Raw genomic sequence first — 25348 nt, 5'->3', positions numbered from 1 at the left:
CTGTTGAGCCCTCCTCGCTCCCAGTGTGCAGAGGCAGCCCCGCCATAGCTGAGACGTCACCAAACTGTATAAAAGAGGTCGCTCCACCCAGAGGATTCCCTGAAACTCCGCCTCCCCCAACTGGCAGCCTCACCCAAGCCACATCCAGGTGTATCCTTGATAACTGAGCTGCTTCTTGCTGAGCAGTACCAAGACTCACAATGTTGGCATCTGGCCTCGGTTTCTGGTGTGGTTTCTTGAGGCAACTATAAGCACAGCATCTGTGGATTGTTTCCTGAATCTTAATAGGTGGCCCCGGAAGGGAACAGGCTGGGGCCAAACTTGACCTGCGGCTGAACCCCTCTCAAGACTGTGCCACTGGACACCTACTACATAAAGACACACTAATAAGACCTGGAAATTTAGAAGCTTTCCTTATATAGAGAGACACAGAAAGGCAGCCAAAATGGGAATACAAAGAAGCAGAAACCGCATGAGAGAACAGAACAGAGATCCAGGAATAATGGAGTCAAGTTTTCTAACAGATGCAGAGTTCAAAACATTGGTTATAAAGATACTCCATGAACTTAGGGGAAGTGTCGATGAATTCAGTGAGAACTTTAACAAAGAGATAAAAACATAAAATGGAAATGGAAATTATAAAAGAGAACCAGTCAGAAATGAGGAACACATTCTCTGAGATGAAGAGTCTATTAGATGGAATAAACAGAGTGGATAAAGAAGAGGATTGAACCACCAATATAGAGGATGGAGAAGCCAAGGACACTCAATGAGAATGGCAAGAAAAAAGAAGCCAAGACTATAATAATATAAGGAGTCTATGGGACACTATTACATGTAAAAATATCCATGTCATAGGAGTACCTGAAGGAAAACAAGACTTGAATAGCTATTTGAAGAAATTATGGAAACTTCCCTCACCTGGTGAAGAAAATAGACATACAACTCTAGGAAGCTCAGAGAGTCACAAGAAAGATGAACCCAAAGAGGCCCACACCAAGACACATCATAATTAAAATGTCAAAGGTTAAATAAAAAGAGAGAATCTTAAAAGCTGCAAGAGAAAAGCAGTTAGTTACCTACAAAGTCGCACCCATAAAACTGGCAGCTGATTTCTCAAAAGAAACTATGCAGGACAGAAGGGCTTGGCACAAAATATTCAATGTGATGAAAACCCAGAATCTACAACCAAGAATACTTTATACAGCCAAGCTATCATTTAGAATCGAAGGACAGCAGCTAAAGAGCTTCCCAGACAAAAATAAGCTAAAAGAATTTATCAACATCAAGCCAGTATTACAGGAAATGTTGGAGGGACTTCTTTAAGAAGAAAGAACATGTATCAAAAACAGAAATAAAGAATAGTAATAACTATATTCCTATAAACAAGTACCTCAAATGGAAAAGAATTAAGTGCTCCAACCAAAGATAGAGTGGCTGAACGGATAATAAAACGAGACCCCTATATATGCTGCATATGAGAGACTCACTTCAGATTAAAAGATACACAGAGACTAAAAGGAAGGAGATGGAAAAAGATATTGCCTTGCTGGACCTAGAGGGTATTACGCTGAATGAAATGGATCAGATAAAGACAAATATCACATGATTTCACTTACATGTGGAATCTAAAGAACAAAATAAACAACAGCAACAAAAGCAGAAATAAACTCACAGATACAGAGAATATTTTGAGGGCTATTAGATGGGAGGGGAGACAGCAAAAAAAAAAAGGTAAAGGGATTAAGAGGTACAAATGGATAGTTGCAGAATAGACATGAAGATATAGAGGGTAGCATGGGGAAGATGGTTAATAATGTTGTAATAAATATGTAAAGGGGAAGAGGAGTACTAGATTTAGTGGGGTGATCACTTTGAGAGTTATGTGGATCTCTGATCACTATGCTGTACAACTGGTATATTAGTGTATGCCAACTATAATTGAAAAAAAACTAATCGACTTGTACAATGTAAATATGAGTAACTAATTGTCTACTACATTTCAATAAAGGTGGAAAAATAAAGTAAAAAAAAATAAAATGATTTCCTAATTTAAAAAAAAAAAAGAATTTCATAGTTAAACATAAATTTCTCCAGCAATCTCACTCCCAGATATCTACCCAGGAGAATCAAAAACATACATCAATATAAAGATCTCTATGTGAATTTCTTAGCAGCATTTTTCATAATAGCCAAAAAGTGTAAACAACCCAAATGTCCACCAAGCAATAAGTGGATAAATAAAATTCATGCAATGGAATATTATCAAATGTACAAAAAAAATTTAAATACTGATACTTCCTACAACACGAATAAATCTTAAAAACATTTTTCTTAGTGAAAGAGGTCAGACACAAAAGACCACATATTGTATAATTCCATTGTATAAAATGCTCGGAAGAAGCAAATCCATGTAGACAGAAAGTAGATTAATGGTTGCCAGGGACTGAGAGTGGGAACAAGAATTAACTGTACATGCACATGAGGAATCTTATTGGTCTGACAAATATTTTTCAAACAAGGGATTATGACCAACAGGATTATGGTCATAGTTGCACAATTCTATAAATTTACCATAAGTCACTGGATTATATGCTTCAAGTGGGTGAGTTGTATATGAAATTATACCTCAATAAAAAAAAAGTATAAAAAATAACAAGGGTCATTGATCTGCTTTATTCACAGACTGACTTCCATCTCTTTTCTCCTACAATAGTCGGGTTTTAGGAGCTTCCTATAATGGGCTACAGCTTCATTTCAGAACCATACTTGTGACTGATGATTCCTTGGAAATGGGAATGGATCATTAAATCCATTTATTCACTAAATAAGCAAATATTTACAGAGGCATTGTGCTCGGTACTTAGGGCAAAACAGGAAACAAGGCAGATGTGGTCTCTTGCAGTCCAAGGGCTGACAGTTACAGATACATAAGCAGGCAAAATAAGACAGTGTAATGTGTTCTATAGTAGGGAGACACACAGGTGTGACAGGGCAGACGAGTGGGGCACCTCACCTAGATTTTGATATCAGGGTGTTCTGAAGAAACTAGTTCTCAGCTGAAACAAAGATGAGGCAAAGGAAGGGAATAATTTTCCATGCAGAGGGAACGGCAGGTACAAAGCGCTAGAGGCAAGTGAGATGGAACATTTGGAGAACTGATGTTATTTGGTCATTATGTGAGAGGTGAAGAGTAGGAAGAGAAATTTTAGAGAAAATAAATAGGGGCCAGACCAGAGAAAGCCTCGTAAGCATGTTGAGAAGTTTAGGCTTTATCCTAAGTGGCATGGAGAGGCAATGAAATGTTTTCAGCAAGTGAATAACATGATTAGATTTTGAGTCTGGTGGAAATGAAATGGGAGGAGTCAAAACTAGAAGCAGGAAGATCCATTAGGCTGTTGCATATTGATAGTGGGCTGGGCCTGAGAAGAGACAGAAGCTGCCATGACAAAAATATCTGCCTGCATGGGAAATGGCTTATTTCTACGCGCCTTCCATCTATTCACATGTTAACCAGGTTCTCCTGTAGCTAACCAGATTAAGACACTTATTCTAGCCCCTTCTCCAGCTGTTCCCTTTGACTCAAACACTCCCAGTGCTTTGCCCCCTCTTCGCTGCCTAATCAGTTTAGAAGCCCTTTCTTCAGAAAGCTATCCTTGACAACCCAGCCACAAACCCTAGGCTAGAAGTTCCTCCTGTATGCTCCCTTTGAAACATGTGCTTATTCTCTACACATACATTATATGCCTCTGCAATGCAAGTGCCCATAGTTGATCTGTTTTATCACTAAATGTGTGCTCTCCAATAGAACTTAAATGATAACAGAGATATTCTATATCTGCGCTGTCCAAAATGGTAGCCACTAGCTACATAAAAGCACTTGAAATGTGGCTAGTGTGACTAAGGAACTAAATTTTTAATTTTATTTCATTTTAATTAATTTACATTTAGATGTACATAACTACCTGTGGCTACTAAATTGGACAGCACATTCTTAGGCTTTGTAATCTGTAAACACAGGCACTGTATCTTGCTCACCACTGAAACTTAGACATATAGAAAAGCACTGGGTATATAAAACAGGAACTTGATAAATATTTGTGAATGATTTAATAAGACACACAGGCTCCAAGTGCCAATAATATTCATTCATTCATTCATTCATTCATTCGACAAACACTTATCGAGCACCTACAAGGTGCCAGTACTGTTCTAGAGACCAGAGTTATAGATCAAGTCCCCTGCTTTTGTGGCACTTACACTTTAATGGGGAAGGAAAAAAATAAATGTAAGCAAAACAAAAACAATTTCAGAGATAGCGGTGCAAAAAAATATCAAGGTAAAAGGATTAAGAGTGGTGGAAGAAGTGTGTTGGTTTTAAAGAAACTTTACCTCTCTAATAGTATTTGCCAGAGCCTCTGCTGCCCCAGCATATTGCATTTTAGCACATATCAAACAAACTCATGATGAAAGTTAATGGAACAAACTGTAACAGAAAGTAAGATAATTGCTCAGAAATAAATTCTGCTCTCTGATCATCTTGTCATAAAAGCTTTCAAATATGCATTTTTGTGGGAAAAAGGCAGTGGCAAAATTGACCCATATTCTGTTTCAAAGCTATTAATGTGTCAAATGGTTAGTCCTGACAGGCAGAGAATTTCTGCAAACTTTGGGGGAAAACATCTTCTAGATTACTCAGTATCACAACATATGTCAGAACCAGCAGCCAATCAAAATCTCTACCTACAACATGTATCTTCTGTTTTGCAATTAAATTCACCCCACATTTGCTGAGCATCTCCCTAAGTGCGAGGGCTGCGCTAAGTCCCAGGATAGAGACCCACTGGTGCCTGCCTTCCAAGAGCTCCCATACCAGGAAGAACAAGAGAAATCACACATTTTAGATGACAGATAGATAGATGACAGATAGATAGATAGATAGATAGATAGATAGATAGATAGATAGATAGATAGATAGATAGATAGATAGATAAAAGACAATATGGGCAGAACGTGTCACGTCATTTTCTTTTCTTGGTTTTTATTTAGCTTCCTCAATGTTCTTCATCCTTGGTCACAGAATCTCCAAACATGCTGTATCCTTTTTTAAGACTAAGATTATTTCATAATTTCTCATCTTGCATAAAATGAAATTTTCCTTAGGTATTGAGGCATCTAACACTATTGAGATTATAAATCATGGAGTTGGGAAACATGTCAGAACATAAAGTGCATTTTGCAGTTTGAAAAAAAAAACACTAAAAAGCTGGTCAACAGCATATAATTTATGTGAATCACTTACTTAAGAGGAGATCCTGCAATAGAATCATCTAGACTTGAAAATATTTGCCCGCCTCTCCTGGTTGTGAAATTTAAGTAAATCTGGGCAGGACAGCACTTTGTAGTTTAAAAAGCCCTGTATTAATGGTCATTAGAATAAAAATGATGGATCTTCTCTCATAACACTAGTTGATTGGTATACAAGTAAACCAATACTAAAGAGCAGAGAAGAGAGTTGAAAATTTAGACTCATGAAGACAGAGACAAAACTTCACTGGAATCATTTCCAGCCTCCTCCTTAGAGGAGAGGATCAACATTTTCTGGTCACTTTCAGTTGGTATCCTAAATCACAAGCAAATAAATATATGTGCAAATCCTCCCACCTCACCTCTGAAAGTCTCCAATTAAAATGGGTCTAAACCTTGTTTTCCTGTGAGGGGACAGGTAAGACATGCATGTGTATGCATATATGTTTGTGCACATGTGTGTACATATATACTTGTGCATATGGTATATATACACTCACTTTCAGATGGAAAGGAAGTTCACCTCTTTTGTTAATTATGATGGCAAGCTTTTATGCCGGATAACATGTTGGCTTATGGTGAAGAAAAAAAATCTATTTGGCCTCATTACCACTCTATTAAGAAAATATTCCTAGATTTTCTCTACTTTCATCTTCTAAGCGTCGAAAACCCTGGAGCTTCACTGTAATGCCATCATCTGGGTCTATGCCATGGAATCATTTTTCTATGATTCAATTTTGATGCAGTGAATGTTCCCATCAACAGCTTCGATTTCCAATACCTACAGAAAGATCTAGACTCTGAAAACATGTCTGTGTAATTGAACCACTTCAAAGTTTCCTTATGACATTGTGTTACTACAAAGTCATGTTCCAGCTTTCAATGTTTTTTCTTTCTTTAATAGTATGGCAATACTTGTTTGGTATTAAAAGAAAAGGCAAACTCAGTCATTTTTAAATCCTTCTCTTAAAATGGTTCTGCAACAGAGGAAGAGACATAAGATAATTTAAAAAATCAAAAATCTGTTTCTAATGCAAATCTAAATTCAAATATAACTCTCATTTTGATGTTGGACTTCATGTTGTTTGGTGTGATGGTCCCATTGTGCCTTCCTAATGTTTGAGAAAATCATATCCACATAAATTCATTGCATATGCTCAAAGAAGACTGTTTAAAAAATGTAGTTGACTTTTCCTTCTATTTAAATAAAAAGATGCCAGGGCAGTTTTTATTCCTTAGTTCTAAATTAATTCCATGCAAGGAGAAAATATGGATTGAATTGGCAAATTCATTGGACTTAAGAGAACCCCACCAGGGTTCTGAAGGGATCCTAGAGAGAGCCAAGTTCAGCGGCCACATATAAGTTTCTCTGATGCATACCTGGTGTTCTTTTTTTCTTTTTTTTTTCAGTCTGACCCCAATATTTCTATTGTTTCCCATATACCTGAAGTCCAGTGTGGCCTAGGACTAGGTTTCAAAACTCCTCACATTTTCTTGGTAAGTTGATTCTTACCATAGCTATAGATCTGTAAATATTCCTGCTCTGATGAGCAGAATGTGGGGGAGGGGTCTGTCACAGCAAAAAGAGATGAAGCAGACACAAAATGTCATACGCATTATATTAAAAATCAAAACTCATCCTCTCTTAAATAGCAAATTGGAATCAATCTGATTCACACAACAGCATAAGAGAATAAAGACCTCAACACATTGAAGAGTGAACACTCAAAAGGGAACAGAGTCACACTACGGGGACTGCTGCTGCCAGGAGCTGTGGTGCTGGAAAATGTACAAGTGAAGTGAACAAGGAAGAGAGTAACATTTCCAAAGTTAACTCCAGCTTGCTTTTGTCAGCCCCTCTGTTATCGCTCCCACTCCCATGAAACAATTAAATGAGGTCTGGAAACATGAAGCAGGGCACCAGGGCGACTTGTTTATGAGCACAAAAGTGGTCAACCTAAAACCCAGCAGCCAAAGAGGACTTTCCAGCTTCACAAGAATGTATGCAAGGAAGCACAAAAAAGCATGGATGTGACTCATTCACTTGGCTCAGAGACTCGAACCTGTTTGTAGGCCATTAGCCATAAAAGCATTGTGGCATTAAAAAAAAAAAACAAAAAAAACTGTTTCAGCCTTCCCCTTTCTCTCATGACAACTGCCAATATACTAAGGGCCTCTCACTCTAAACATGGGCAGGTAAGTGACTCCTTCTCTCAAACTGGCAACATTAGCAGAGATTTCTAAGAGTGAAAAACGTCAACTGTAAGTATTCATAGACAATGCACATCATGGATTGTCCTTGTGTCTGAAAGTATCTCCCTTCTGTAAAGAGACCAAGAAATGTCATTTGTTTCTAAGGCAGGCTACTTGCCCTCATTCCCCATAGCTCCTCCTTAAGAAGACATGCTTTGTTTATATATTTTTAAGTGTTAAGCTCCAAAATATAAGGCTAATATGGTTTAATTTACCTGGCATGGGCCCAGGGCAGGGTCTTAAACCTGTGGTCCTTTAATAAGTAATCTTTCAGCAAAGAATCAAGAGCAAAGTCCCCATTTTCTGGTCACTTTCAGTTGGCATCCCAAATCACAATTCAAACAAAATTAAAATAAACAAAGGGATTTCTGTGAAATTAAATTTTGTAGCAGTATTAAATAGTATTTAATAAAACAACCAACAGACAATAATGGCCTCTTTAAAATTAAAGCAAGATGATGACTTACAAACATATGGAACCTATTTAGCATCTGTTATGAGACTGAAAAGCTCATCAAAATAGACTTTTCCTTATCCCTCTATCATCATTAAGATTTATTTAGATTTCTCTCTAGAAGAGATGGCATAATACACCTAAAGCAGAACTCTTGATTCATAAGCCCAATCTTGTTCCTTTTCAGTCTTATCCACCTACCTTAGTTGCTCAAGCAGAAAAGCCACATATCATCTTCAATTTGTCACTTTCCTTCCACCACATTCTATACATCAGCAAGTCCTGTTGATAGTATTTCCCAAATCCATCCCCGATTTATCTACTACTCCTCACCTTCATTACAATCACTATGGTCTAAACCAGACCTCTCTGATAGAACTTTCTGCAATGATCGAAATGTTTATATATACATATGTATGTCCAATATGGTAGACACCAGCCACATATACTATAGTCATTCTATTCAGCACTTGAAATGTGGCATGTGCAACTGAGAAAAAAATTATTTTTATATTAATTAATTTGGAGGGACACACATGTTTTTAAGTGCCTTTCCATATTCTGTTCCTTGGGATATGTTAGATTGGTTCTTTATCCCTCTTTCCACCCTAGCCTCATTCTGTCTTGGTGCTCTTTTCTTCTTTTTTTCTCCTCTCGTCCTTCTCCTGCTCCACAAACTAATGCTTATCTCTCATTTTCTCATGTTAGTTCTTTTTTAAAACCTTTTTTAAAAATTGTAGCAAAATATATGTATGAAATTTACCATTTTAATTTTTTTTAAGTGTACAGTTCATTAATACGAAATACATTCACACTGTAATGCAACCAACTTCCAGAAGTCTTTTCATCTTGCAAAACAGAAACTCTGCACCCATTAAACAACTACCTATTCTCCTCTCTCCCAGCCCCTGGCAACTACCATTCTACTTTCTCTCTCTATGAACATAACTATTCAAGGTACCTCATCGAAATAGAATCATACAGTACTTATTATCTTTTTGTGGCTGGCTTATTTCAAATAACATAATGTCCTCCAGGTTCACTCGTGTTGTAGCATATATCACATACATTAATTTTGAAGTAAGGTTAAACTGACATATATGGTTAGTGGCTACCATATATAGCCAAATCTAAATTATGTCATCTTCCTCTTATTCTTCCACACCTAAATTCTTTCCCCGATAAAATCCATGGCCAATAAATTAGCTAAACTGATCTTTTAAAAATATGAATGACAGCGTGCCAATCCTCCCATTTCTGTGTCCGCCCCCCCCCCCCCCCTCCCCCCCACCGCCACTCCACACACATACACATAGCTTAAAACAGTCCCATGGCTTTATTTATTTCATAGCACTCATAGCCATCTGAAATAATCCTTTCTTATTATTCATTTCTTTATTATCTGTTTTCTCCTCTAAAATATGAGCCCCATGAGAGCCAAAATTGAACATTACTGTATCTTTATTAACTCAAGCAGTACCTGGCATATAAATAACAACTCAATAAGTAATTGCTTAATGAATGAATTTGGAACAGACGTTTATTTTTATTTAATTTTATCTTCTTTTTTCATTAGGCTACAATTGACATATATCTCAGTTTTAGGTGTGCAACATAATCATTAAATATATGATCACCACAATAAGTCAAGTTAACATTCATCACCATGCATAGTTACAATTATTTTCTTGTGATGAGAACTTTTAAAATATACTGTCTTAGCAACTTTCGAATGTCTAATACAGTATTATTAATAAATCATTATGCTATGGATTACATCCCCAGAATTTATTATTGAATCCTCCACTATGGCCAAGTGCTTTGAGTTTCTGCATCTAACATGCCAGAGGGTTGTTGTGAAAAATCTACACCCTCTTACATGATCCCCCTGTAATGACTAGCATAAATCTGACAGAGAACTGGTCAACATCAGGCACACAGGCTACAGACACTAGAATAGGTCCTCAAATTATCTTAGCAGTTTAGGAGTGCCATGCTCTAAACCAGAGCTTTCAAAACACTGTGTCCTTACAGGGTGACATGTATAACAAGAGAAGGGTAACCTAGACATCCACAACCCCTAGGCCTACTGACTGTATCCTCTACAAATCTTATCCATTTAACTTTGTGTGCATACAAATATCACCATTTTCTATGTGTCTCAAGATACACGAAGAGTTTAGAAACACTGCAATCAAAGCCAGAAATCTCAAAATATCAGTTGAATATTTCAAAATCAGTTATTCTCTCATACGACAGTAAACAGGGAGAAAGAAGAATACCATTTACAAATTTGACCTTAGTTATTTAAAGCAATCACTATACTAAGCATCTTTCAAGAAAAACGTTAATTTTTTAAAAACTTCACAAATAGTGCATCTGAACAGAGGAAAAGAGAAGACTTGGCTGGAGCAGTAAGCATATGCAGCAGGCCCACGGTGTAGCAGAGCAGAGATAAGGGCTTATCCTGCATAACTACTATGTTGGAGAAGTTAAGGCCCAGGAGGTGGCCTACATGGCCAGGAAACTGAGGAAATAAGTAAATATATGAAAGATAATAAGGACAATTCAAAAGGACTCAGAAGGCAGTTTGAAAGGGCTTCCACTGGCCAAATCTGGGACATTTTGAACATCAAAATAAATATCGATAGCAATAGATTATAACATGCTGAAAAAATAAAAATCTATGACATAATATACAAATAATCTTTTTGTTTTTACTGTAAAATGAAACAAAGTTAGAAGCAATAATGAATTTAGAAAATAATCAGTGTAACTAAAAGCTGGAAGTAAAAGTTTAATGAGGAAAAGATATTTAAATAATCTCAAAGTATTTCCATATCAAAAAGTTATGTGCCACCCATAAATTTCTGGATACAAAATAATCAACTTTTCAGTGGAGAAACCTGGTACACATTATCTTCACTGAATGACAGATGTTAACATCACCAGCACTGGACACATCAATGTCCTCTGATTTAATGCCTAGAGAAGAACACAGCATAATGTCAAGATCTTCTGGCCCAAAGCACACCATCTCACTGTAAGCAACATGGACAACATAAGTGGCAGATGCTCTTCAAAACTGTCAACTCATCAAAGTCAAAACAAACAAAACAAAAAACAAAACAAAACAAAAAACAAATGGAGGACTATTCCTGATTAAAAGATACTAAAGAGACATGACGAAAACAATGTTCATGTCTAGTTTAAATTCTAAAGGAAAAAAGGAAGTGGAGAAATGAAGAATTTCTTTTCCTTTTTTCTTTCCTAGGAAATATACATTGAAACATTTCAAGATATTGGAACATATCTACAATTACTCTCCAATGATTCAGGAAAAAACATGCACATATACAGAGACATAGATAAATAGATGTTGAAACTCAGCATTTTTGAAGACCAGAGACAAATAGTAAGATAAAAATGAGGTAAAATGTTAAAATTTGGAGAATCTGGGTGAAAGTCATATGAGAATTCTCTGTATTAGTCTTACAACTTTTCTGTAAGTGTGAATTGTTTAAAACTTTTAAAGTTAAACCAAAAACATATAGGTAACAAATGAAAATGAAAATAAATTATTTTTTTATTTGGCATTTTCTTAGAACTCTCAAGCATGGGCAAAATACATTTATAATACAGGGTCAATTAATTAGTTGGAAAAGTTTTTTTCTCTCATTTTCCTTAGATGAATGAAAATATAAAGATCAATTTGTGAGGTAAGAGGCTTTGAAATTTCTCTAGATTTAATTCAGGCACCTGACCTGATTTTTTTCCCATGACCTTTCTTTGCTATCAAAGAATGGGAAAAGGTGCAAACATAACATGGAATACCAAAGGGCAGAAATGGTTGAGAAAAGTACTGCATGTACTGACAATATAAGAAAAAAGAGGCCAAGGCGAACATGCTGATAGGTATCAGACAATCTGAAAAGGCAGTATCATCTGTCCTTAAGCAAGAAGAACCATCTCAAAAGCTCTTGAAAGGGACCCCAGAGATCATCCAGGAAAATGTCCCAATTTAAAGAGGAAGGAATCAATAACAAGAGCCCAATAATGGTTTGTGTCTGGTCTGAAAATACTAGACAAAAACCCAGAGCTCCTGCCTCTCAGGCCACCATACATCCAGCTCCCATGCAAAACAATTCTTTTGAAGCAAAGGTGATCTGTCCATATGGCAAACCCAAGAGGACTTTCTTCTACATATTTGGGAGTTGAGGCATCATCCTACATAGGGCTCTGGGAAGAATGTTGGGACCAGATCAGCTGCCTGTAGACAGAATCAGAAAGGGAAAGAGGAAGAAGCTATTCTGACTCTTAGAAGGATGGAGCTGGAGCTTTGCCACAGGCACAAAAGCCCCTCCAGATGTTTCTGAATTTGACCATTCATGCTGCTGGTGCCACATCCAGGCTTTTCTCTCTCCTTGCCTTTTCATCACTCAGGGTCAGTGAGATGATGTGTGTGACATTACTTGTAGGTTCTAAGCTTTGTACAAATATAAACCATTGTGGACGAAAACTCTAGACACTGTAGTAATGTATACCTTCCTCTTTTCTTCTGTTGCAAGTCCCAAACAAAATACTATTCTACCTACCCAGCTTCTCCCACTACCCACTTATCTAAAAGACAACCTCTATTTACATAAGGTTCCTCGTGACTCAGTTCTGGAAAGCCCTACACTGACTCACCTTAGGACCTGGAAAATGAACACACAGAAATGAGATGCTTAGAATGGACTCACTCTCCTTGTGTTTAACCTTTTCTTTTGTGAATCACTTAACACTCGCCACCTACAACAAACATAAATAGACCCAGCCAAGACTGCATAACCCCATTGCACTGTAGCTTGCCAAAGTTTCAAGTCACAGTATCACTACCTAATGTTAAGCATTTTCACAGATACCTAATTCGGTAGGCAAATTTTTGGACATGAAGGTCAAAGAAAGCACAAGTTTAAAAGAAAGAATAAAAGCATCACCCAAACCAGATCTAGGTAGTATCAAGTCCAGAGGAATGTATTATACTTTAACTATGCACTAGCAATTTGAACAAAAAAAAAATGTAGTATATGTTTTATATCTTAACACATTGGCTTAGCAAGTGCATATGTTTGGGATAAAAGACATCTAATTCATTTTGTTGTCAGTAAGATGAAAAAGATGCAGCATTCCATTTCTCGGGCCAACGTGTTCTTTCACAAGGCTATACTGAGCAGAAGGGGAATAATAGTTGACGCCTCTGCTCTGTTTATCCCAGTGGCCCTCAGGTTTACTCCATTAACTGCAGTTCTTTAGAGAGAATAAAGGAAAAAACACTTTTTAGGTAAGCTGGGCTTTTTTAAGGAAAAAGAAAGATTCCTTTTAAGTACTTACATCTTCCACACCTACTCCTCACAAGAGGAATCCTTTTTATATTTATGAAGTTGCTTTGAGATAATCTGGACCCAATTTTTACTTTTACAAATTAGGAAACAAAAAGATAAATGGAAGAAAGGGTTTAACGTCAACACAGGCTCTTCCTCCTCACCACTGCAGCACATCCTCACATATCTCCAAGTTGGAGAGAGAAGACTCAAGTCTTACTTTTCTACTTTGTGACTTTGTTCAAGTCATTTAACTTCATGGGTGAGACAGATCGCTATCATCTCTTCCAATGTTTACAGTCTATAATATACCACCCCTACATTAAAAGTCCATAAGCATGCCACTTGCAAGGATACAACAAATTGCCATCACAAACTAACCCAAAAGAGTCAAATTTCTCTAATATCCCTCAAGGCCACTGACCAATCCTTTTGGAGACAACCCTTATTTTCCCTAGAACCAGGGCCCCCTGTTTATTCTCATGGCTGATCTCATAGTTCCTTGATGAAAGAAGTCTGTTTTAATCAGCCTCTAAATTACCACAGGAACCTCTTGAACAACAGCTACTCACATTAGAAGTCACTTTCCATGAATGTGAGCAAATAAGTTTGCTACAGAAGCCACTCTAAAATTCCCTCAGACTTTCATCAATATTTGTAAACTCCACCTATGTTTTAAAATTAACGTTTGGGTTTTTTTTAATTTGTTTAAATATTGATGGTTTCCTCTATTTTCTGGTTATGTTTTTGACTACAGTATTAAGGCTATTTCATGAGGAGGGGCATTCCAAGTAGTTTAATTACAAATTTTGGAAGTTTTGCATATTGAGACCTGTTCTCTATAAATTTCAGTTCCAGTTTTGCAGGCTTATCAGTAACTTCTATAGTGAAAACAAAACATAAGAAACAATATAGGAAGGGGCCATCATATTCAATAGCTTCTACACTTCTACAACAAACAGCCAGAAAAAAACACCACAGTAAACTGCTAAACTCACAATTAGAAGCATGTCAAGTGCCAAATGGTATTTATATTGAGACAAGGAAAGCTCCCACCATCACACAGAATGAGCTCAGAGCAAGCTGTTTTCACTTGGAGTCCCTTGTGCACTGATACAAATCCACCACCCTGAGCTTTCACTCAACTCCTATAGGCCTCAGTTACCTAATCTATAAAAAAGGATGAACTAAGGTGATCTCAGAGATTATTTCTAATACTAACATATGTTCAATCATGATTATTACCAAGTAACTAAAAAATTGCTAACAAACAGTGAATTTGTCAATAATTTTTCATATGCCAAACACACCAATAACAACTTTAAAAAATGTATAAAAGTTTATCATCAAGATGTTTTGTAGGCTATTATTCATAATGTATTGTCCTTTTTATGATGATTCTCTGGGAAAATCATTGTCTTGTGTCTCATTATTAGGAATAGTCCTGCTTCACTTTTTAACCTTAAGGGCACTATGATTCATACAGCTGATTATGTTTCCTTCATTGCACTGGCTGCAGGAATACTCAGAACTAAATCTCTGACTCACCTCTCTGACAAATGGTAAGTCTTATGAGGTGCATTTTGGGTCTTAACTTAACCCTTTCTTTCATCTCTCTTACCCTTCTCCCTATCTTATCACTTACCTTTTATCATCTTTTCCTATTATTTTATACCTTTGAAAGCTGTTTCTAATCTTTTTGAAATAAAGGAGTTAGTTCAAGCTATTTTCATTTACTGACATCAATGCTGAACAGCAAAATTATTCCTTTAGTGACTTGCATTTTTCAAACACTGTCACTCTTCCAACACATAAAAGCATCCAAGCACCCATTTAATGTTCTCTTATACATAATTCTATGCCAAGATTTAGATCACAATTGTCACTCTGAGTATCATTATCATTATTATAATATTTTTAAATCCTTACATTTACATAAATCTTCACAGTATAGTCATCCCTTGGAATCCGCAGGCGGTTGGTTCCAGGACCCCCACGGATACCAAAATCCACAGATGCTCAAGTCCCTTATATAAAAAGTCTCTTCGACCAGATCAAAAGGTTCTATGATGATAGAAATCCGTACATATCATCATGAAATGAAACCTAAGCATGATGCCAAGTGAAGGCCAAGGAGTTCTGAACACCCTTCGAGAAAGAAAAGGAGAAACAATACTGATTCCATGGAAAGCCAACACTGTTGAATGTTGTAGAACCTCCCTTCATTTCCTCATTTTTGTCAAAACAATGCAAATAGTATGTGCTCTGCCTCCAGGAATCAAAAATGGAGTTTTTGATCTGTGGTTGGTTAAATCCACAAATTGAAACCTGCAGATAGGGAGGGTTGACTGTATTTTTTAGTGAACCTTCGCATTTGTATCTCTTTTGATGTTCTCAACAATCATATGGAGTATTATGACTGTCTTCATGTTTACAGAGGAGAAAAACAAGGTTAGGTAGTTCGCCCATATTGATTAAGTCGGTAAGTTAATAGGTTTTATTTTTCCTCCAAGTTAGCATTTTTTCCCATAACTATAAAATTTTGTCTCTCATATAGTTTACTCTTTGTAATTTTGTCCTAGGATCCTGGATGTTTTATTTAGTTGATTTTCTAAATAAACGTGCTAGTCAAAACCATATCAATTATTCCTTGGTAATGGAACCTCAACATGATGAGAACTAGACAGCCAAGACTCTGGAAAATTTTTTAACCATTAGAAAATGCATGAGTAATTTATTTCCTCCATTGGAATTCAGTGATGGCATTAAGAAAACTCATTCCTGCAACCTAACAAGGAACATAACTGCTTTAATGTGGTCTGCTAAAGTAGTCACACAGAGTAAAACTGCCTCTTGAGTCACTAGGAACTACTAAAACCATTTAGAAGTAGAAGATGAAATTTAGACAAGGCAGGCTAAAGGGAAGGTCTAACTAACTGCTTCTTGATGATGAGCTCACACTACTTCAACCACATCTAAGACAAAGAATCACGAAGTTCAAATCATATTAATTTCTAAGTCATTGACATTGCTAATGTATGAGAGGGTGAGATGTTGACAACTTGAACTCTTGAGACCTTGAATAAACCAGTCTATTCATCCTACGAGTCATGAATTTGGGAAGTAAGGGGAAGTAAGAAGTTGCATATGCAACTTCTCTGTTTTAATTTCCTCAGAGAAAATGAGGAAGGAGAAAGTCAAAGAACATTTTCTAACTCAACATTCTATGATTGCCTGAATACCTATTAGCGCCACCTACTTGAACAGTATTATTATTTTAACAATGGGCCAGAATTTTAAAATATATTTATATAATATGTGGGCAATGGGTAATGTTCCAGCACATTTAAATCATTATTAAGGAATCTGACTATTTTCCTTTAATCAACTTCAAACATATACTGGTTTGAATTACTAATTCCTGCCCACGAGACAATGTATTCATATAAGTGTCTTAATAGATTGGACATTGTATGTTCAAGTTAATTCCACTTACCAATATCTTGACAGCAAAAATGAACAGAAATAATTTGGTCTCTTACTTCATTCACTATTTTTTCTTATTTACATATAGCCTGCAATCTCCCTAATTAAGCTATAAAACTCTATGAAGATAGGACCATATATGTCTTTTTAAAAACTGTATGCTCAGTGCTTGGCATGTTGTCATTAGAATAGATATGTTGAATAAATAAAAAGGTAACAACAGAGACAACTTATAAATCTCAGAGAAATATAAGCTCTTCCCTAGAGGTTAAAGGGTGCTGTGCCTGGGCTCAAACTTTATATCACAGAAACAACCTGACTATTCCTGAGGAGTTGGATGGTAAGAAAGAACTAAGGAAGGATAAGACACTGTATGGCTTCCTGCTTCCCTCTGAAATAGAGCTTTACAGCATTGCTTAAAAGTGTGGAAATCGCAAGGTATCATATACAGAGCCAAGCCTTCTTCTGGCGACTCCTTATCTGTATGAGCTTAGGCAGGTTACTTAACTTTCCTGAATCTTGATTTACTCCACTGTAAAATGGGGCAGGAGTAAAAATATTTACCTCAGAGAGTTGTTGATGAGGACTAAAAAGACAATGGGTGCAAAGTGTCTGGCTTACAGCATGACCTCAGTAAGTGGTGGCTATTATTATTAATTAATTAGTTTGAAGTAAATTCCTAGAATATAAGCCCACCAGTTTTAAAGGGAATCAAACTTGTCGATCTGTAAGAGAAACAGAGTTGATCTTGGAGATAGATAAGATAGATGAAATATGGTGATAATAAGCATTAGGAGCATCCTTGAAAGAAAAACCGAAGTCCTAGCACACAAGTAGAAAACCTGGTGTGGGAAGAGGTCTGCAGAAGGACAACACAGTGCTTCTGTCCTTTTGCTCTGCTGATGGTGAAGGCACAGAAGGAGGCAGTGAGCAACTGGCAACCTTATCAAGCATCCTATTTTTTCTTCTCCTCCCTCTATTGAGTATTTCTCTCTGAAGCAAGTGATCTTTCCTGATCCCCAAAAGACAGGGCTGAGTATACCATCTCTGGTTCTGGGTCATTTTATGTTACAAAGAAAAAAGCAAATTGGGCCTACATAATGATGGTCTTGAATGGCAAGCTAGAAAGAGCTTTTGAAGGTTTCAAAAGCAGGATTTTTGTACAAGACAGAGACTCCAGGATTGTATTGGCCTCTTTGGTATGATCCCTGTAATACAGGGCAAATATGGGGCAGATCAATAGAAGCTTTGGGCACAACGGATACTCATAATTCTGAATGTGCTCTGGTATTTCTGTATGAGTACCTTACTGTTGACTAAAAGGGTGACTTAAATAAGCCACTGAAATATCGGAAACACACCTGAAAAAGCCAGTACCTCTAAGAGTTAAGTACTGATTTACAAAAGACAAAGGAAAATTTAAGAACTCTGGAATTTACACAGTCTTGGCATAAAAATACACAGCAGGCCTACCTGGGACTTCTACAAGATCAAAAGTTCTTTGAAGACAGAAACCCATACATAGCATCATGGGACGAAACCAAAGCATGATGCCAAGTGAAGGCCAAGAAATTCTGAATCCCCTTAAGGAAGGAAGAAAAGTAGAAACAATACTGATTCAACTGAAAGCCAACACTGTTGAAAGTTGTAGAATCTCCCTTCATTTCCTTATTTCTGAGGGTTGCTCATGGACCTGAGGGTTATCCATGGACTTGAGGGATACAGGCAAAAGGATGGTGGTATCGAAATGTATGTCACACCTGAATTGGATCACATAACTTAGAAAACCTTGTTAAAGACCCCTGCACTGATTTACCATCCTCAAGCCAGGAAGATTATTCTCTCTGTACTTAACAAGAACAAAAGGGGAGTGGGCCAAAGAATTACACAGTTATAAAGTGACCAAAGCCTTGTATTGTCAGGGAACATAAATAAATGAAAATTTTTGAAAGATGAAAGGGTAAATTAGAAATTATAGAAATCTAAAGCTGCAAGAAAAGGGAACTGTTGTATAGGGAATAATATAATGATGAATTTAATTTTTATATGCTGTGGTTTAAATGCTATAGAGAAATTCTAGGTATAGCTGACAGGGAGCATAGGTAGCAGGAAGAGCTGAGACAGAGATGAAAACTGTCAACGCAGATGTGACAGGTTAAGAAACAAGTATACATGATTCCTCAGTGCAATAATAAATTCTCATGTATGTGTCCAAGGATCAAATTTCCACCAAAATGAATCTCAAAAGGTTCACCTGCAAAGATCTATTTTGTATATATACAACCATATTCATAATTAGTTAAATCTAATGTGTTAACTAAATGTCTTGTCTCACTAGATGACAGCTATAAATAAGGCACAAGAGAAAGAATGCAGCATAGTATCCCAGGTACCTTTCTACAAAGTGCTTCTTAATCCCCATGTATGTATGCATGCTTGTGCAAGCCTCTCAGCCTTCAGGTAAACACATCTTTGCTCTTAATAATCTGTGAACACAACTATATGAAATGAAAAATAATCAAAATAATGATGCTTCACATCTACATATAGCCTAAATACAGAAATTGCTGGTGCCACCTATTGTTGAAAACACAGAACTGAAAGGCTAGCTTAGGAGCTGACTTCCATACAGTGAAACTCTGCCCCAATATCATCTACTCAAATACAAAGTTCAAAATCTACCTGCCAGGAGAGCCGAATAAAGAGTCCATTCTACTTTAAAAATAAAATAAACCTTCCATAGACATTAACAGCTCCTACATAATAAATACTTTGAGTATCAAAGGTTTGAGCAACTGTTAACAGTTTTAACGTAAAAAATCATCAAGAAGCTTTCTTTATATATACTGATGGAAAATGAGCTCCAAAGTAAGCTGTAAGGTATAAAAAGCAAGGTTCATAACCATGTGTATGATGTGCTACCATTTATGAAAAAAGGGAACATGCACATACATGCATAGAGGATCTCAGAAGGATATACAAGTGAACAGCAACACTGGTCATCTCTGAGGAGGAGGTCTGAAGGAAAAGAATAGAACTGGAGACTTGTAGTTTTACTGAACACACTTTGCGTGAAAAATTTACTATGTACACACAGTATCTCTTCAAAAGAATTTAAAGAATCACTTGAGATAAATAATACTATTGAAAACAATAGTTGATATTAACCTATTGCACGTAAAGAAAGAATTTCAGGATATCTAACTTAGGTTGGTTACCACAACCAGTTCCCAGAGTTCAGGATCTAAACCTACTTGAATGGCGAGAAAGTTATGGTGGGTCTTTAATAGATATTAAAGGGAGACTAGAGAAGTGGTTTACAGCCCAATGGCACCATTAAACCTAAAGTACTCAAGGTACATTTAAAAGTGCCCTGAAGCATGACTATTTTCTAGTTCTTTAGAATTTATTAAAATATGAAAAAATAAATAAAATATTTGCAGTGTATTAACATTTGCTTTACAAAAGCTTTGATATAAAGAACATCTTGACTATAAAATTATTTCTTATGTAAAGGAAAAAGAAAAAAAACATAACAACTCATGAAGCTTTCTGAGCTATTTCATAACAATGCACATGAAAGCCAAGTGGAAATTTATACTTGAGTACATATCATATCAAATGTCATATCTCCTGAAAATTGGTTGTGGAGAATAATCTCTGTAAACTTACTTATTTCTTAATATTATTCTCCTTAACTCAAGATAGTACTGACATTTGCATTGAAAGTGCAGTCTTGAAATTTACTCTAAATATTGCTCAGTCAACATAAAACCAGGACGAAAATAAATTCCTTAATTTCTGAACTAATTCCGCAATAAAAAGAAGAAAAGATAGGCAGACAGCAATCCAATAGTAAGTACCTCAGCATTCCTAGAAAAATGACTTTAAAACAGGAAAACTGGCAAAGTGAAAATGGCACATGTCAGCCCTGTAAGTTCGAGCTCCAAAACAGTTTCTCCAATTCGAACACACATTTTACATTTTAAAATTTAATTAAAAAAAAAATTGGTAAGATATCATCAGTGTCAAAGGCAAGATAAATCTCTACTGATCAGAAAAGAAACAGAAATAAAGAAAGTAAGGATGATCAAAGAAATACAGGTCTCCAAGCCACAAATAAGCAGTGACTACATAGAACTGAACTTTTGAAGAGTATGAGGGCCTGAAATGCCACCGGCTGAGTAGAAATGGAGCCTGGCTTACTGCTAGAAGCTGAGGACTGAAGTGAGGCTTCTTCCCTCCTCCACAAATATCCAAGCACCCACAAAACAACAGGTGACCTACTACCTGAGGTTCTAGTTTTATGAGCAGCTATGGGCCTAGGGAAGGAGGAAAGCAGTCTCAGGGGAGAAATTGAGTCAGATTGCCTGCTTGCTCCATGAATCTTTGATAGTCTCGAACCTATCACAGAACAGGAATATATTAAATACTATCATAATACTCAGTTATGGACTGGGCCAGAGGCACCAGGCAAAGATAATTATAAAACCACAAGAGCATTAGTCAAAGAGGGAGAATGAGAGAAAAAAAAATGATACAAAAAAGAAAAAATCCCTCATATTCAAAACAATTCCACAAATTAAAATTCCAAACATATAAAAGAATCTAATTCTAAGAAAGTCAACCATTGTTATGAATTTAGTCCAAATGAAATAATTTTATAAAACAGTCAGACAAAGGGTTTAAAATAAACAGGTTTGGGATGATTAATTAGATGAATAAAGAAGCAATATCCACTAAAAATAAGCATGAATTTATGACAATGAAAAAACAGAATAATAACAGGTAGATATCAAAAAAGAAACAATTAAAAATCTTGGAAGTAAAAGTGTACTCACTAAACAAGAAAAATTTAATAAATGAGGTAAAATCTATATTTAACACATAAAAAAATAGTGAATTATTTTAGTTTACCTAGAAGGAAGAACAAAGGAAAAAATATTTTTCTTTAAAATACTTTCAATTAAGAGATTCAGAAGACAGATTGAGAGGCTCAATTACATGTCTAATAATAATTCCAGGAAAAAAATAATGAAGGGAATTATAAAGATGGAATATCTACAGAGGTCTCCTATAATTGGAGAAAGAAACAAGTCTTTAGATTGAAAGCATGAGCAGGATAAATAAAGATAAATCCACACCTATGTACATTGAGGTGAAAAACATAATAAAGCAAAATTCTCAAAGGAACTACAGTTAGAGGGTTAGTATATTTCTGAAAAGCAAAATCGAAGCCAAGAATGCTAAAATCTTCAAAGTTCTGAGGAAAATTACTACTGATCTAGAATTTTATGCCCAACTAAACTATCAGTCAGGCAAAACAGACATTTTCAGATATTCAAACACTGAGATTTTTCACTCATAGACACTTATAGGAAGTACTATTAAATGGAATTCCTATTACAGATCTTCACAGGAAATAGTATTAAAGTATATACCTAATGGAAGCCATGGGATTTAAAACTGGCATCTATAAAGCTGATGCAGTCTTTATGGTTGCCACTGTATTCCTTTTAAAGCCCTCCCCCCTGCTGTACAATAGTTAACTTTCCTTAAAAAATACTTTTTTTAAGTTATCAGAAATCAATAAAAATAATTTCTATAAACTTATAGAAACAAAGGAGTCTAACTTTAGCATTACACTTTCATAGGTTCCTGTCCTCACTCCGCCACTAACTGTGTGACTTTGAGCAATTAGATAACTCTCTGAATCCCAATGTATTAACTAAAATATAGATAACGGCCTCTTAATTTATTGATTTGCTTGGGGTTAACATACAAAAAATTTTCTAAACATTATACAAGGACTAGCAACAGGTAGGCCACTATAAAACAAAAGCTATCGTCATCATCATCAAGAAGAGTTTCTGGAAGTATCTGTAATAAAGAAGTTGGAAGAGTTAGAAAAGTCATCTAAAATTAAAAGACTACCTATGTTATTCCTGTTGTCTTTTTGTCCTCGTAACATTTCCATTTATTAAGTCATGTTTAAACATTTGGCACTAAAATGTAAGTAAGTGACAGGTTAAAATTACCCAGGAAACTTTGGCCATACCAAAGAGTAAACTGCTAGTTTTAACATACCTCCAGTAGAATCAGTGTGTGGGCAAAATGTTTATGTGTTTGGGCCAGTTTATTTTCTACTCTGGACTATCATCAACTGTGTTCCCAACACTACCACATGACTGTAATACCTATATAAACAAAAAGGATGAACTCCAATGACCAATTACCTAATTTGATACCAATGATATAAATACACTGGCAACCCCTTTTTCAGAAGAAGAGAGTGTTCCCATATTATTTTCAATCTTTAAGGCTGGCAGATAAGGTGATTCCCTGATACTCTTAGTTAGCTACTACTTCTCTGTGACAATCTCCATTTAAACATCCAGAAATTACAGCTGGCCATCATTACCACAAATTACCCCTGATCTAGGCACTAGCCAGGTCCCCTCCAAAAAAGGCAAGTACTTTATAATAGGACTGATCCCTCATGCTCAGGTACTATCCCAGGTTTGCCAATCTTGAGAAGTCTAGAACTTCCCTCAACTTCCTCCAGCTTTGGCCAACGGAACCTCTGTGCAAAGATAATAAAGTCTACAGGGCTCATAGGATGCTCCAAGGCCATTTCCAAAGACACCCATTCCAACATTTGGTGTAATTGCTATGTCCAGCTATACAAATCTTGATACCTTTACCCTTAGAGCTGAAAGACTTTTAACTAAAGTGACTCACTAGATCCTCATGTGGATTTTCCTGCATTGTCACTGGCGTTATTACTTTATGGCCCTTCTCAGAAGGGTTGCCTCAGCCTTCTGTATCCCTTTCTACTTCCCGCTACACCTAAACCATTTACTGGAAACTACTTTGACCAGAGATTAATTAGAATATTAGTTCCCACAGGTCTCTCCCACACCCCACCCCACTACTTAAAGGGTAGAAACAAGCACAAGTTTAGGTACTGGGAAGATCCTTGGTCAACCTTTTCTCCCTGTCTCATCTACTCAATCATTTAGAAGCTGGAATCCTGGTACATAAGATACCAGGGCATTTAAGGAGAGCCAGGATAGCATAGTGGAATGAATATGGCTCAAGAGATACAGTCATTTCACTGCTGCATACTAGCTATGTCACCCACAAAAAGATTTTTAACTTCTCTGGTTCTCAACTTCCTCATTTATAAAATTAAAATATAATAGGACATACCTCAATGCACTGTCATGAGGATAAAATGGTGACACATGTAACACGCTTAAGGATAGTGCCCAATATATAGTGAATGCTCAGTGTTAAGCTATTATGTAAATCCATTATTTGTGTTTATTCTTAATAGTGAGGTTAAGTGACTTGCTCACAGCTATTCAAAAATGATGTCAAGATTAGAACCTAGGGTCTAACTGACATGAGACCTCACACTCCAAGCTATTAGGCACTACACATTTTGCCCTCTCACAATTACTATCTAAAGTTGGAAGACTCAAAAACTTGCCACTTAATATACTTCCTGGCATCAGGCTCACCTGCCTCAGTCAGGTATGAAAAGCTGCACCCTACTGAACTTAATAAGAATGTGATGTAGGGGGTCATTGAGTGGGAAAGGTATGGGAAAGCTCTTGAAATATTCATATAGGGAGAAGACTCGCATGTGTGCCACTGCTTAGAACTCAAAATGAAACTTTTATCAACTTCAGATCTCTAACAACTTGGTCTCAGTGATTCAGCCATGCTGGAATTAAGCTCAGAATGTTTCTTGTAGTGATTCAGTCCTTTTGGTAAGTGCCAAACAGAGCAGAAGAATTCATTCACCCCCAGTTACCCTACTGGCTTTAGACTAGCATCCTTTCTCATGGCCAGCATGGTCCTTTCTATACTTCTTGGAATCAAGGCCTGCTGTGACTGTGATGTGTGTGTGTGAATGCAGGTGTGAGTGTGTAAAAAATGCACTCCATTGGAGGCACTGAAGTATTCTCAAAGCTAGAAAAATCTGTCATCTTGGATGGAAACCAAGATCATTACCATTTAATCACTTCACTTCACTGTACTTATACATCAATAGTAATAAGGCTGAGCACCACTGAAAACTGATTAAAGAGAACCAAAAGAAAAACAGAAAACTGAGTCAAGCTTTCTCTGAGTCAATTTCTCTGGAGAGAGCATCCCAGCATACTGATGAACTTCTTTTTCAGATGGTGCCAACTGACAGAGACAACAAACACCTCTAAAGAGCAAAATATCTATGTAAAAGAGATTTTGAGTATGGTTCAAGCTGCTTACTGATTAACGCTTTTACGCACAACACTCCGCACAAACCTGCATAGTCATTGTTCCTAGTAAAACAAGCCTTTGTTGACAACTGTAGACAAATGATCCTTGCTGACCAAGTTCACTGTTCTCACACAGCTTAATAGTTGGAGCACTGCTCCCAGCCACGGCCAGGAAAACTTGACATGGTTGTCAAAAAGAGAGGGGAGAGAGAGAG

The 25348-nt window shown here is 36.5% G+C and overlaps 1 protein-coding gene across 3 annotated transcripts in view; it reads right to left on the bottom strand.

Annotated features, from left to right (window-relative positions):
• Positions 1-25348, bottom strand: part of GLIS3 (GLIS family zinc finger 3) — a 424356-nt gene that overhangs the window by 349795 nt on the left and 49213 nt on the right. The window lies entirely within an intron of this gene.

This window comes from Pteropus vampyrus, unplaced genomic scaffold (genome assembly GCF_000151845.1).
Source record: "Pteropus vampyrus isolate Shadow unplaced genomic scaffold, Pvam_2.0 Scaffold301, whole genome shotgun sequence".
NCBI classification, from domain to species: Eukaryota; Metazoa; Chordata; class Mammalia; order Chiroptera; family Pteropodidae; genus Pteropus; species Pteropus vampyrus.
Note: the sequence above shows the minus strand (reverse complement) of the source record. Positions and strands in the feature narration are given on the sequence as shown.